General features: G+C 39.0%; 1 protein-coding gene across 1 annotated transcript in view; it reads right to left on the reverse strand.

The window, feature by feature from the left end:
- Positions 1-16,736, reverse strand: part of LOC143266973 (STAM-binding protein-like) — a 203,351-nt gene that overhangs the window by 44,868 nt on the left and 141,747 nt on the right. The window contains exons 9-10 of the mRNA XM_076543070.1: positions 9,077-9,168; positions 4,157-4,242 (exon numbers count right to left, since the gene is read on the reverse strand). The gene's annotated coding sequence lies outside the window, so the exon portion shown is untranslated. The remainder of the gene's footprint in view (positions 1-4,156; positions 4,243-9,076; positions 9,169-16,736) is intronic.

Raw genomic sequence — 16,736 nt, forward strand, 5'->3', positions numbered from 1 at the left:
GTGAGGTGGGACAGGGAGACAGGAGAAGACCTGGTTTCTCACAGCACAGCTAGCTGGGCAGACACAGAAGCACAGAAGAGATTCTGTTGGACCAAAGGGGCCAGGAAAGATCAGCACTCCAGGCAGTCAGGTCACATCTGCAGATGTGCTGAAGCACCTGTGCATCCTTGTTCACACAGCAGCGTGCACATTCTGACAAACAAACACATATCATGGACTTGTGCAAACACACTCACAATTCATATATAAAGGATTTTAAAGGAAAAATACACAAATATTTCTGAAAAAAAGGTTCTCAAGTATCTCATCTCATTTGGTTTATGTTGTTTGTTTCATTTGTAACATCTACTTTTACAGCTTGAATAGACTTGACTTGAGATCCTGCCACCTCAGCAAGCAAATACTGAAATTCCAAGTGTACATCACCAGGCCTGGCTTTTCTGATGTTTCTAAAGCATTGGTTGATTCTTGTCTTGCCTTGCAAGAGTCAAAATCTCCTCTTGAATGAGGAGGAGCTGCAAGCCAAATTGCAGTGCTCTGTCTCAAGTAGGCACAGGTGAGAGAATTGGCTTTCCCCAGCCATGACCCTGTGCAGTCCACAATTTACACAATTCCAGATACAAGCAAGAGAGTCAGCCTTTGCCAGCTTTGAGCCTTCTGAACTCAGCAATCTACACATCCAAATAATATAATGAAGGAGCAGGAGGATGCTGTTCAGTTCCTACTGGGCTTGGAGAAATAATTAGGAAAGGGCTTACTGGTTCAAGATAAGTCAAGAAATCTGCCCAGGACAGATTTCCGTACCATCTTCACTCACAGTTCGAGTCTTGGGCTGCAGCTTCTCCAGGTGGTATGTTTATATGGATTGCCCTGCAATTCTGGGGTCTCAAGGATCTTACCAATCCTTACAACATGCCCTATTAGAGACAAGCTGTGGTATTATGACCTTGAGATAAGTCTCTGTACATTTCTATCCTGTCTGCAACCTATTAAAATTTGATAGGGTTTCTCTTGGTCTCAGAGCTCTTGAATACAGTGGTCTACATGGCTGAACATGATCACAACAGTCTTTCTTCAATATGGAAGCTCTGGAATATTAATAATTTGAGTCAGTCTATGTCTGAAAGGCACAGACCAATGGAGCTACTTTTTAGAGACTCAGTCTCAAACCCATGAGAACCCAGGGAAACGTAAGTCCAGACTTGAGAGTCTAGAAGCCAGCAGACCTGGACATATGAACCACTGATAAAGAAAATTTGTTTATATCCAGAGAGACACAGCGGAAGTTTACATTTTCTCTGCCTGTTTGTCTTGTTTATCTCCCATGTGCCTTCATGTTACCTACCTGAGTTGAAAGGAGACTTTGCCCACTGAGTCTGTGAACTCACATGGAAATTTTTTTTTTACAACCAACTCATAATCACACCTAGAAATATGTTGTTCCATCCACTCAAGCTGGTAAAGTCCACTCTCACAGCTCCCACTCACCTGTGGCCAGAAATTGGAGAAGAAAATCCCTGCCTGCTTTGTGGTTCCATCATGGGTCCTGAAAGTGAGGAATGTGCTGCTGGAGGGAATGCTGATGACTTCATGTTTTTTCTCTAGGCTGTCAGGCTGAGTTCTGCTCAGGGACACCAGGCCCTGTAACCTCAGACTTCTTTCTCCTTTCCATTGCAGTTCTGAACTCCTAAGGCCTCCACCCTGTGGTCCTTCCAGAGGATTTATGGGATCAGTTCCTGCTTTCTGCAAAGAACAATACCAAAAAAGGACTAGAAACATGTGGAGTCTTATGCGGGGTACTGGTAAAGATATGAAGACTCCTTGATCTGAGACCGTTTCTTCCCCCTTGGCTTCCCATGACTCCCAGAAAACATATCCAGGGGCTGTGTCCATACATATCACTCCACAGAAGGAACCATGGATGGCAAGGCCTGGCCACCTTGAATTTGATGAGTTTGCATTTGGTTGCTTTTCAAAGTCCCTTGAATTGAACAATTTGCTTCAATGCTATAATTAGAAATTTTCATTCTAGTGGTGGCTAATGCCTGTAACCCCAGTCATGGCAAACTGGGGCTGGAGGCTTCCTACAAGTTCAAACCTGGCTCATATACAAAGTGAGATATTGAAGTAAAAGCAGGCAGGCTGGCAAGCAGAATGTCAGCTATGAGACATGGAGACAGGCATATTGACTAATTCTAAAAGGAGGAGGACTCAATTCCTTCTGTGGCCTGGTCTGACCACCTATTCTGTGGTAAGCCTTGGAATAATAAATTAAATACCTCAAGACCCCAGAGCAGACCTACTGGCTGCTGCAGGGAAGAACCTAGGCCAGGATGTACTAAGAGGGACATCATATCAGGTTCATCTTATCATCTCTGCCTTCATAGAGTACCCAGCAATGCCGGGGACCAGCCTCAGCAGTTTTGAGGGTCTCAAAGGGCAGGAATGTCTGGCAGGCACAAGAAAAAACTGGAACACAGGAGTTGGTCAAGCTGACAAGTCTTGTGAGATCTGGAGATGTGCGTTTTCTCTTCCTTTTCCTGATCTGACTCAACCCCAGTCTTTTATTGTAATAATACAAGGAAATAGGGGGTGAGAAAAGTCAACAGGTGATTGAGTTCTCCACGATAGTTTCAAAAGTTCTTTTTGTAAATCAGCAAAGTGTACCCCGTGCCCTTTGATTGCACATAGAAGTTCCAAGGAAGAAAGCCAAAGCATACCAGCTTATTCTTTTGCAGATTAATAATTATCAGACCATCTGAGGTAATCAACCCAGAGGCCATCTACTTGCAGTTTCTCAGAAAGCACAGAAGTACAAGCAATGGTTTAAAGTACCAGACTGCCAGCTTCCTGTCAGCTTAAGTCCTTCTTCATCTCTCTGTAATTCACCAAGTTGTCTTCTAACTAGTTCTGGACAACTCTTGTCTTTTATCCTATCTATATGTCACTCCATCTACAGTTTTCTGCCACCAGCCTTCTGGATTTCCCCCATGACCTGTATAACAGCTTTAACTCCTGCCATTGACACAATTTCAATATCATTTCTCATTTCATGGAAACCACCGAAAGTGAGAGAAAGAAAACCATAGAGAGCAAGTAGAGGAGGAGGATTATAAGAACCAGTAACAGCTGGATGGGTGAAAACAAGGGTTGTTTTCTCGCTGGCCCACAGAAGGCAGTCTTAGTAGAATATCTGGTGGGGCAGGCCCAGAGGGATTGATGTCCTCATTCTCTGGTATCTCCAGCACAGATTCCACTGGCAACACGTCAGGCTTTTCACATGCTGTCTCCAGCACAGCAAAGCACTGGAGCAGTAAAAGTGGAGAAACACTGAGGTGAGAGAGAAGGATGAGAGTCATTCACTGGGGTGGGGGCTCCACTTACTTGTGCTGTGAGAGAGTGGGATTGACAGTGCCAGGGAATTGTAACAAGTTGTTTTCTCTTGTCAGGTAAGGGAAGAATATCATGTCACTCATATTATAATCCCTGTGCAGAATGGAAAGCCTGATTATTGTTATGCTGAGAACGAGGAGGAACTCCTTTTTATTCAAGAAGAGCTGGGGCTTCTCACCTTAGGTTGGATTCATGTAAGCAAACTGATCTCCCTGTGACACACTTCTATTTCTTTCTCTGTACAGAGTCAATCCATTCCACATCATCTGTCTCTGAGTACAAGCAGTCACCAGTGTTCTAGCCTTGAGTCAAAGGCACATTTTCTGGTGTATTTCCAGCTCTTCTAATTTTATCTCTTACTCAAAGTAATTCTTCAAAGTTCCAATTCTTGTGAGTGAGTGGAGAATGGATGCTTCCCCAGAATGTATGAGAACATAGTGTAGAGACTATGTACCTAAAATTATTTTAACTAAGTCAAAAGAGTTTATTCTAATAACTGCATATTTGTCTTTAGGAAAAAGCTCTTGCTTTGTGCACACCTAAAGAGCTCCATCATGAAAGGTTTTCAAGTATTTGGACAAGCTTGTGGTGATCTTCAAGGATATATATTTCTTTCCTTACAAGAGTTCTTCTGAACAATTCTCTAATTTCCAAGGCGTGAAACTCACAGAACAAGCATCTTTTCTTGGATTGGCACAGGTATAAGCCACAATCAGTTGGTTATTTCTAGGTTTTGAGAGATGGCAAGTACTTTTGTACTCACAATTGGGAAGTACTGATGTATGAGGCAGTCTTCTGTGTCTTCTTCTCCTTGACAGAATTAGGGAATTAAGGGAAGTGCTGATAGCCCTGTCACAGGAACAGAAAGTGGCAATTAAGGTTCTAGGTGTTAGTTCACAAGAAGAAAAACTCTCTGATGGCTATTTACCTTGTTAAGCAAGGCCACAAGTCTACAGAATCCAGAACATCTTTTTTTTTCTGTGATACCTTCACATGTTTGCTGTTACAATCTTTACCTGGTATCCAATATGATGTTTATGGATCTGGAGAGTTCCCCACTGCCTGTATTGTAGTGTGTTTATCTCATGAATACATTCCAATATTCTGGGCATTTTTATCTGTGGATTGTCATGAAGATGTTTCCTACTTCAGCTTTATTGTCTAATTGATACAAAGTTTTGGTGAATAAAAATAAATACTAGGATATGTTTTATAGTTAGGCCGACTAAGGAGCTGCTCTATATCACAGCTTAGATTTATGATTCAGGAAAACATTTGAGTCCAGAAGCCAGGCACGGGTTTCTTTTGCACAATTAAGTAGAACTAAACTTCAAAATAGCTTGAGATTAGACCAGAGGGCTTGCTAATGGTCTTTAAGATAAACATTCCCAGAAAATCAATCTTTATTCCACAAGGGCAAACTGAGCTGTTTAGCTATGTCATAAATACAAAACACCACAATTATTGCTAGCTGGCAAATGATTAATTCTTTATATTCATTCCTGACCTCAGTTTGTGCAAATAATTCTGTCTAGTAAGGGTTACAGAAAATAATTTGACTCTATAGCCCCAAAAACAGGGCTATAGGTTTTTCTTTGATAGTCAGGAGCTACACACCAAACAGAAAAGATATTTTGAGATTTAAAGCATTGTTGAAAGTGCCAAATGAGCTTATACTAAAAGATATAAGGTACCCAAACATGAACTAGAGAATCTATGATATCCCTACCATCATTTTTCTGAAACTCAGTACTCAACAGTCAACTCTAGGGTTTAAAGAGAATTCAGAATTTATGATTTCTGATTGTAGAGTTTTAGTGTAAAATGTTTACATGGTCATGAGTTGCTTTAATGTCCCTACTTGAAAGAATGCAGGGGGGAAGTAGCTATATACTCAGATAGGTTGCAAGTATGCAATTTTCTCATTTTCTTGGGCTCTTCAGCAATTTACGTTACAATTTCTTTATAAGTCCTTATAATATTTCCTCTCAAGATAGATAATAAAGTAATTGATTCCTTCTTTATAACTAAAATTTACAGTCTGTCAGTAAAAGTGTTGGCTGAGAAAATATGCTCCTTGCTTACACATGAAAGGCTGCTTAGATATATTGCATGAGAGTTTTTGAGATGACTCTACTTCAACTCATGCCTTTACCTATGGAATGTAACCTTTTTATGGCTTTTATATTGCCTGATTTTGTTGGGATATATAAACAATGAGAAAGAGAGAATGAAGGAGAATAAAGGAACCATCAAGAGAATGTGTGAGTGTTATCATTTTTCCCTCGCCCTCAGATAGAAAAATCACAGCTTTACCAACACTCTGTATTTTTCTTGGAGCCCAGAGTGCTGCCTTGGAGGCTGGCTCTCCAAGGCAGAGTTAGAGGACAAAGGATATATACATATGCATATGTATGTATATATATACACACACACACACACACATATATATATATATATATATATATATATATATATATATATATATGAAATGTAAAACTAAACAGAAACAAAAGAGGAGGAGGAGAGAAAGAAACAGAGCCAGACAGAGGCACAGAAAGACAACAGAGACAGAGAAAATAACCATTCATAAACCACTTGTTACTCATGTGGGTAGTGATTTTAAACTACTTATTTAAACTACTTCATGACATAAATGAAATATATTGTGAACTTTCATTGCTTCATTGATAGGAAACACAGCAACTTCATCAAATTTATACTTATATTGTGTATATATAGTAGAGGTTCCTCTATCCATCTCCCTCCACATTGCCCCTGTGTGAGTTTAAGTTCTTAATCTATTTAGAGCCACTTTAAGAACACAAAGCAATAAGACTTCACATAGAGGTCTTAAATAGAGATCAATTTCAGATGGTCTCTTTCAATGATAAGTTATTTGGCAAGCAAGTTTTTGGAAAACCAAACAATGCAAAAAGCCCTAGTGGTAAGAGACTAAAAAGATTAATCTAAAACAAAGTTTCTAAAAACAAGACAAAAAAAAGTTACCCACTCCATTAAACCCAGCAATCCAATGAATGTCAGAACTACTATAAAATCTCTTCTTCTTAAACTCAGAAGTTACGTGATAAAGAGCTGTCTAAAGCACATGTAAATTATGACTCCAATGCTTGGCAGGCAGCCTGCCTGTGGGTCCACTGGAGTTAATAAGGACCATAATAATGTACACCCTTTGGGAACAGGTGTAGACTGCCCTAAACAGCAACTGTGACTAAGTCCTGAAGGCACAGTGGGTTTCTGAGCCTCCCATCCAGCAAGGATGCTCATGGCTCTCAGGATTAATCCTGTCACTCTGCACAGGCTCTTGGAAAACTGATGGCCCATTCACTACACAGTTTCATCTATGCCTTTTCCCCACAAAGTAAAGTTTTTAGAAATGTATTAGCTTAATATATCTGTGCTCATGTTCCCTGCTAAGTGGCTACAATCTCCACAAATATTCTCTGCAGGAAACAGTTCTCTCATGACAGAAATTTCAGACATAGTTGAGGAAGAAAATCTGTAACAAGATTAATAAGGAGAAGGAAGTGTGTGTGTGTGTGTGTGTGTGTGTGTGTGTGTGTGTGTGTGTACATGCTCTGTATATATGTGTGTGTTCTGCTTAAGAAGGTGAAAAAACTCTGCCTTCTCCATTTGTGTCATTGTGACCAGATTCTGCACCATGGATCCATGTTGGGAAATAGGTGAATAAGCCAATAGTTTTTTATACATTGAAAACAGTAGTGAGTGAAGAATTAAGGCAGTAGGAAGGTGATTGTATTTTTGCCTTGAAGATGAATAAAGGCTGAGAGCTGATTGGAAGTCCTGCATATACACATTTGATCAATATTCACATCACATATGAGTGAATGAAATTCATTATATATAATGATACTTTGGTTATAAAAATGGCACAAGCTAAATGAAAAGCACATTTCTCCCTTAGAAGACACTGTGTGCCTCTAGGCTGGAGAGACTGCCAAGAGCTCATCCAGGAAGAAACCACTGACAGGCAGATAACTCACTGGAAGGCATGTTCTTCAGCTTTGATCTCCAAGGGCCAGATTCCTTTAAATGAGGGACAATCCCTAGAGTATAGAGCCATGGGAAGTTATTCAACCAGCTCTTCCTATACTATTCACTCTGCTCTCTTTTTCCTCTCTAATTGAAATCTCAAAACACTGCTCTAAAGTGTCCTTTTGAGATTGCTGTCTTCTTGCAACTGGCCACAGTTGTGGTGTGAATATAAAATCACGACTGCAGGCTCTTGTGTTTGAATATCTAATCTCCAACTGGTGGCACTGTTTGTGGAAACTTTCGAAATTTTGGAACATGAGATCTTCACCTGGAACTCATGGTTATGGGACAGAACACTCTGATTCTGTACCTGCCCTGACCCACCAACATGTAAGAAGCTGTTGCCCTGAGCTCTTACCATTGTGGACTAACATATACCATCATGCCTTCTAATTCTTATTGGACCAAATCTTTCCCACATTGAGGACCTTTCTCCAGGAAATTTAGTCTGTTATTGACAATTAATACAACCACTTGACATAATCTTGCTCATGAGGCATTGTAGGTATTTATATTACTCCTGCATCTAAATAGTGTGAGCATTGTAGCTTTGTTTTCTGAGCCTCTGCAGGATCACATTCTGCAGGTGACCTGACCAAGCATCCAATGAAAAAAATCTGGGCAATAATGTAAAATACAGTGTTTAAAAATGAGCCTGATTTGTGAGTAACTTGCACCTAGATTCAAGAGATTCAAACCTGAACATCATAGCACTGAGGATGTCACTTACAATTTCCATTCCACAGACTTATCTTTTATAAAGCACTATCAGTGGGAATATTTGGGGCATTGGAAAGAGATATTTGAACATCACAACAGGTTCACACCTCATATTTTCAACCAGGAGAAAAATTGTGCTTGAGGGACCAAGATCAAATGCTTTGTATAAATCATAGCTCCTCTATGAGTCTTGAATGGTACTAATTATGTATCAGCTGTTTAAAGAAAGTAATTATTCAAAACACTTCCATACTCCATGAATGGATTGAAGAGCACCCTAGCTGTATCCGTGATCTACTGACATTCAGATTCACAGAGAATGCAATAATTTTAAAATCACTGGATCTTTCTTCTTTATAAATAAAAATAAAAATTCTCATTGTTGTCCAAATAGTCTAAGCCTCTGGCTACTTGTCACAAAATCCAAAGCTTGATAAAGTTTCTGAAAAGTAGAGAACTCAAAATGCATCACTCTCCCTTAGATAGTTGCCCAACCAAGGAAACAGTCACTGTGGAGGTGCCAAAGAGAATACTTCTACTTTCATGTTAACCACCCTAAACACCCCAAACTCTGTGAGCTCCTTATGTTACAATATTGTGATCACTGCTACCCTTTCAGGGAATTCTAGGCAGAAAAGAAGGGTACTAAAAATATTCTGGCCCTCTGTAGCTACTCACATCCTAGGTACCATTTGAAACATGAAAATCAACATGTCTACTCCTGAGAAAAATTAAATGATTTCTCTTCTGTAATAACTTGGTAAGTATGCAAATAAGATATAATAATATTATAAAGAGACTTTCCTAGAGTTTCTATTGCTGTGAAGAGACACCGTGACCATGGGAATTCTTATCAAGGAAAACACTTAATTGGGGACTTACTTACAGTTCAGATGTTTAGTCCATTATCAGCATGGTGGGAAGTATGACAACATGCAGGCAGACATGGTGCTGGAGAAGGAGCTGAGAACTCTACATCTGGATTGGCAGTCAGCAGAGAGACAGAGACAGACAAAGAGAAAAAGAGACAGTGACACTGGGTGTAGCTTGAACATCTGAAACCTTAAAGCACACCCTCATTACTACACTTCCTCCAACATGGCCACACCTCCTAATAGTGCCACTGCCTATGATCTCATGGGGGCCATTTTCATTCAAATCACCATATTCCATATCCTGCCCCGCATAGGCATGTAACCATATCATAATGCAAAACGCATTTAGTACAACTTTGAAAGTCCCAACAGCCTATAATAGTATCAGCTCTGTTTAAAAATCCAAAGTTCAAAGTCTCTTCCGAGACTCATGTAATTTCCTAACTGTAATCCCTTGTAAAAATCAAAATGAAAAAGACAGATCACATACTTCTAACATATAATGGCACAGATTATATATATTATCATTCCAAAAGAGAGGACAGGAAGCATAACAAGGAGATGCTGGACAAAAGCAAGGTTGGCAAACTCCAAACTCTGCATCTCCGTGTCTGATGTCAAAACTCTCTTATGATCTCCAACTCCTTTCAGTTTTGTCAACTGCAACAGGCATCTTTTTCTCTTGGGCTGGTTCTACTTCATGTTATCAGGTTTCCTATGGAGGTATCCCACAGCTCTGGCATCCCCAACATCTTGAAGTCTCCAAGACAATCCAGGCATCAACTCCACAGCTTCATACAATGACCTTTCTAGGCCTCCATTCAGAACACCCTTGACTCATATCCTCAGTTGCTTTCCTTAGGCATGGACAGAGATCCTATAACCCCTTTCCTCTATCCTGGACTCTAAAGCCAGAATCACATGACCAAAACTGCTAAGTTCTGCTGCTTGGTAGGGCTGGAACACAATCCCTTAATTCAAGCACACCAGCTTTCTGTTTTCAATGGTTTCCTTTATTGTCTAAGCCTAGCTGCTCTGGAACTCATTCAGTAGACGAGGCTGGCCTCAAACTCTGAGATCTGCTGCCTCTGAATTCTGAGTGCTGGGATTAAAGGTCTGTACCACCAGGCCTTTCCCTAACCTTTTCTTAAATTTATTTTCACAAGTTGGAAGCTTAGTTAGCTGGGATCTTTCTCCGAAATAACTACTCCATTCACTCCATGTAGCATAAGGTTTTTCTTTAATCTGTTTATACTTCCTGGTGCTCCTTTTCTCCTCATACTGTACATTTTGTATTTTTACTTGCTTAGCTTGCTCTATTTCATTATAGATCTGTATAAGCGTGGCCACTAACAACCAAGCAAGACATTCAGGCTGTCTTGAAATCTCCTCTGACAAAGCTTTTAATCCATAGCTCTTTAATTTAGGCTCAGGCAGATATTTTTAACAAGAACAGAAAGTAGTCACATTCTTCACCAAAATATCACAATAATTTTGTCTAGGCCACAAATTAGTATTCTCCTCCCCTGAGACCTCTTGAACCAAACCCCACAGTTCAACTCACCCCAGCACTACTGTCTTCCATGACCCTACTAGTGTGACTCATTTAGTCCCACTTAAAGCATTCATCTGCTTTCCTAATTCAAAGTCCCAAAGTTCACATTCCTCCAAATAATACCATGGTCAGGCCTATTCAACAATACCCCAGTCTCTGGTAGCAACTCTGTCTTAGGGTTTCTATTGCCATGAAAAGAGACACCGTAAACATACAAACTCTTATAAAGGAAAACTGGAGCTGTATTACAGTTCAGAGGTTTAATTCATTATCATCATTACAGGACATGGCAGCATGCAGGGAGACATGGTCCTGAAGAGGTAGCTGAGAGCTCTATATCTGGATCAGCAGGAAGCAGGAATAGAGACACTGGGTCTAGCTAGAGCATGTGAAACCTCAAAGTGTACCACCAGTGACACATTTCCTTCAACAAGGCCACACCTACTCCAACAAGGATACACCTTTTAGTAGTGACACTTCCTATGAGCTTACAGGGGCTATTTTCATTCAACCCAACACAGAGACCATTTCTAAGCAAAGTAATAAAAAATCTTTACCATGTTCATAACTTGTTTTCAAGCTGGCCTCCATGGATAGATAAAATTAAACCTAGAGTAGCATTTCAGTATCAACAAGACCACAAGGTTAAAATGTATCAGTTTTATACTGGCTGCAAACAGGAATGGGTAAACTAATGGCAACAAACACAATGAGCTGTGCCTTCCTGATCCAAACCTGCAGAACAGAAAAGTAGTCAAAATGCAGTCAAGACTGTCATTTTTCCTCTCTGAACATAAAACTAAATGGTAAATGGAAGACAATAAATACCATATATATAAATACCATATATATATAAATACCACATATATATATATATATATATATAAATACTATATATATACTGTGCTCCACAGCACCCAGAGTAACTCCTGCTGACTGCAAGGTTAAAGCAAATAGCACTGAGGTTAATATTCTTCCTTGGTCTTCCTGAAAGTACAAAGTTCAGATTTCACACTCTAGCTCCATGTCACCCTAGAAAGATGGCAATTTTGGGCTTCTTAATAAAAAGCTAGCAGAAGGAAAGGCCCTTGGCTCCTGACCCACCTCTCTGTATTCCAGGATCCCTCATCGTGTACTCCACAGACCATCATTTTTACTTCAATCAATGAAAGTCATTTTTGAAATGGGAAAATCTCCCCTCTTCTTCCATGTCCTTCCTCCCAGCAGCTGTTACCAGATCCGTTCCTGTCAGTACCTAGGATCTGACCACCCTATTGAACCAGGCTCAGCCACCCTTCTTCCATAAGACAAGAAGAGGCAAAATGAAACACCGAAAAAGGGAATTAATCCACTGAAGCCTCATTGGGACGCGGGACAAAGAGGTCCAGAGACAGTCGCTCAGTTTCCACTAGAGGGTTGAGGGAAATCACAAATTCTTGATTCTACTATTTCAATAGTTGGACAGCCAAATTTGGAAAGAGATTATTACTAGGATAGATACTTGCACAGACTAAACCCCAATACAATCATCTTTGAATTCCTTATGAGTCACTTTTATCTTTGAGAGAGTGACATCAGGATTGCACCTGCCAGGAAGATGATTATTTTGAAACTGATTGTAGATTCATGGCTTTAGGATCCTACACTGATGTTCTTTGGGAAAATTTAATGCATACAACTTATTGAACAATTCAGAATTTAATGTTTGAAATTAGCAATAAGGTACATAACTCTTCTTTGTATACAAATTAGGAAAAGTAGTTATTTATCAATTCTCATTTTAAAGTTAATTATAAATATATGCTGTGTTAACTTTCTGCAAATATAAATTTATTCAATTTTAAACTTTATGTACATGTATAATCTAGTTAAGTTACATACTATATTCACACATGCCATCTTTGAAAGCAGCTGGCAGTAAATTCTTAAAGTGTTTTGTCAACAGTTGCCTCCCAGACTCAAATTAACAACACACAGCATCACTATAATGCAAGGAAATACAAACTTTGATTTGTATTCTTCCTTGATTTGATATAAATTATGTGCATAATAAGGCATTTGCATCAAGATAGATCAGAAATAAAAATCTCTCCTACCATACTTTGCATACACATTGGCACCAAGTAATATTTAAATTGTAGTGCATGAAATAAGTAAATTTTGTGTTTAGTAGTATCTATTTCTCCTTTTTCTGAAGACAGTGCTAAGCAGTAAATAGCACCACAAACTTCACTCAAGGAACTGTTGTAATGATTGGAATTCTCCTCTGAGGATTTGCAGTAGTGAGGTATAAATGTATCTCACAATGAAATTCAGCATAAAAGATTATTAATTTTAATCAAATACAAAGCATCTCGCTATATACCCCAAGTAGCATCCACATGTCTTGTGTGAGAATAGAAATCATCTTCTAGAATAAATGCTGGAACTTGAAATCTTGGACCAAGATACATGAAAAAAATGATATAGTAAAACTTACAACTGAAAGAAACAATTTTGAACTGTTTGGAAAACAATACAAAATTAATATTGTCAATTTTTTGGTGAGATTGGCCACTCAACCTGCCACCATCCACAGAATCTCAGTTGTATAGTCTAATCAAACTCTCTGTGTTGGTATCACACAAAAATATCCATTTCCATTTTTTATAAATCTTGTATAATGGCAATATAACTTTTTGAAAGTTTTCTTTTTACTGAGAAAAGTATAACTATGTTTAATAAGAGCAATTTCCTTTACAATATTATTCTGCCATTTCTTTCAATGACACTAGAAAATGATTATTTTTGGTTCACTTTGATTTAGAGGAACTTCTCTTTCTTTCTCACTTGTTCTCTTCAATTCTCAACAAAATGCTTGCACACTCAGATTATATACACAAGTGATTACCACTCAATTATTAATATTATCTAGGAAATTAAATGTAAGGTGATTACTGTGGAAGCATTATAGAGATTTTCTGTTTAGTCCTGTATGGTACAACATGCCAAACACCAAATATATATTTACATGACTATATGATATATATCCTGTCACAAATTGCTTCTAGATATACAGGAAATGAAATAATATAAAATTAAAGCAAATACAAGTGAAAATTTCAATCTATAGACAGGATCCATAAGGCTGGTGCTCATATGACTCTCACATAAACCTGTAATTATTACAGTAAACATCATAACTAAAGAAAGACTAAAAGCTAATAATGTAATAATTCATACAGAGCACATGAGTAACTGTTTGTACTAGAAAACCCAGTATGTTAAATATTCAGAGTTATCTTCTCAATAGAGGAGCTATATATCTGTTTTTTATGCAGAAGGCTGGGAGTGGATGTTGTTAATTGCCAGGTGATCTGTGCTATCTGAGTGGCCATGCCACACTCAAATCCCCCAGACTATTATGTTTACCCCAGGTTCTTCCCTCTCTAGACCTTTATCTTGAGCTTTTTTTTCCTCAGTCAATAGAACCTATACTTAGGGAACAGTCACATGTGCTTTGTAGTTTAGTGACCTACACAATCATAAGACTACACCAGATCATCCTCGGGGCTCTTAAGCTATAGAACCCATTCTTATGGAAGAGGTCACATGTACTTTGCAAAAAGAGTTTTGATGTAATCATGTCTTAAGCTTTATTGTACACATGAGATTGAGAAAATTGTTACCAAGAAACTTTTTTTCCAAAATTGTACTGTACTTTAATGCCTAAAATTTAAAATGCCCAGTGTCAGACTCCTGAAATTTAAGCCAACACTGGCAACTGAGTTGTGTTGAAAAGGATTTCTTTTTGTTTGTTTGGTTGGTTTTGTTTGTTTGTTTGTTTGTTTGTTTGTTTTTCGAGACAGGGTTTCTCTGCGTAGCTTTGCGGCGCCTTTCCTGGAGCTCACTTGGTAGCCCAGGCTGGCCTCGAACTCACAGAGACCCGCCTGCTTCTGCCTCTCAAATGCTAGGATTAAAGGCGTGCTCCACCACCGCCCGGCTAGGATTTCTTTCTTGCCTCATGTGGATCATTATTCTGCTGGCTTTGGTGTTTCCAGTGACCCACACAAGTAACATTGTTGCTTATTATTATTGTCAAGGACTGTGGAGTATACCTAACTTATAAGATCTGAACCACAGCAGATTTACATGCATAACAAACACAATCACAAATATAATACATGGTTCTCTATCTGTACCACAAAGACTTCAGTCAAACGTAGGAAGTTTTCAGTTCCATTACCCTCTAATGGGATTACCATGGTATATGTTGTGGTTGACTGAAATCTCCCTTCTCTCTCTTTTCCTCCCTCTTTCTTCCTTCCCCCTTTCCTTCTCCCTCTTTTGATGTGTAGCAAGTGTTCCTGCAGAGCTCTCTGCAGCTGGTTTGATTATGGGGTGTTAGCTTATGGCTTGGATCTGTCTTTTGTGATGTGTTCTACAGCCTTGAAATGGTAGCTCTACAGGAATAACTTTGTGTCACCTTATATTTCTTACTTGAAGGTATAAATGAGATTCAAAAGATGCTATGGAGTTACTCATAAGTGAAAATGTGCCTTAAGTCACAAGTGTATTATCAGTGAATTTGTACTGGTGTTAATTTGTAATAAATACTGAAGAATAAGAACTCAACTGAGCATAAACTTATTTTATATACATGAGCGGAATATTTACACATTGAACTTGTTAGTATTGTAACCTTGAACCCAAGCACACTCTTGATTCTCCTGTGACATTATGCTTCTTTATAAAAAGAGATATGTGCACCACATACATTGTTATAAGGATTGTGATATTTATCAAACAGAAACAGAGCAAAGAGGAAATTGTATCCACATTTCTTAATTGATAGCTTTTAAAATAATTACTTTATTTTCAGTGAAGAAATAGAGGATGATCAGTCTAAATATCTGAGGCATTTGGTGCATTGTTTGATTGCAAATCTTATTCACCATGGCTAATGCAATGAATAACACACAGGGTTACTTATTAAAAAGAATTCTTGTAGACGATTTACTGAGTAACAGTAAATTGGATTCTTTTGTTCTATGCCAGTTTCAGCTCACTGATGGTCATTCAAAGTGACTGTTAGAGATTGCTTTCTCTTCTGTCATTTATGTCCATATGGTAAATGTGAGTATTTTCATGTTCTATTAGGGTGTTTGGCCATCCCATCACCAGAGGATAATAGATGTGGAACAAGGATGACTGGAAGGCTATCTGGAAAACAGGACACCAAGAAAGACACAGAGATCGCCCAATGACGAAGAAATGGCTGAGATCTACATGAACAACCTGGACATGAGTGGTAGTAATGAAGGGCGAGGGTCGAGGGAAAGAGAGCCTGTGGGAGCGGGACATCCCAGCTGGATCCAGAACAGAGAGGGAGAACAAGGAATAGGAGACCATGGTAAATGAAGACCACATGAGAAAAGGAAGAAACAAAGTGCTAGAGAGGCCCACAGAAATCCACAAAGATACCCCTATAATAGATGGCTGGCAATGATCGGGAGACAGCCGGAACTGGCAATACTGTTTCTTAATGACAAGTGTCAACTGTGGTTACAGATATCCTAGCCATTGCATGCACCATCTTATCTACAGGGTCAGGTGGCTGTTTGTGCAGCATAGAGAGCCTACACTTCCCAAACTGTCATTACTGGCAGCCAGAACTTAACTCACAAATGGATGAGTCAGGAAGTTCAATAGAAAGCAACCTGGGGGTTTCTCCAATGGGTCTGAGTGAGAAGAGGCTGTGCACCTGAAGATTCCTCTGTGTAACTATGTTCTACCTGATTTCTTTCAGCGAGGGTCCCACTCCTCCTGCAGATTGTTGTATTTTTAGTAAGTTTGGAAAATAATGGACTTCTGCCAGCAATAGGGAATTTTGGCTCAAGCTGAAACCTGTAGCTATTTTTTAGAAGTGATCTCTGAGTCTAGTCCTGGGACATTTGATGGTAAGCAGCCACACTATGGCCTTGTTTTGCATTACTAGGAAATCCTGCATTGTTGTGCGCCATTCTTCTTTCTTTTTGTACCTCAGTCTACATTTATTCTCAAAGAAATAAATCAGATTTTAGAAACTGTTCAAATTTAACCTCTTTGAAATAATCTCAGGGGGATTTGAGTTCCTA

The sequence above is a fragment of the Peromyscus maniculatus genome, chromosome 1, assembly GCF_049852395.1.
Source record: "Peromyscus maniculatus bairdii isolate BWxNUB_F1_BW_parent chromosome 1, HU_Pman_BW_mat_3.1, whole genome shotgun sequence".
NCBI lineage: Eukaryota > Metazoa > Chordata > Mammalia > Rodentia > Cricetidae > Peromyscus > Peromyscus maniculatus.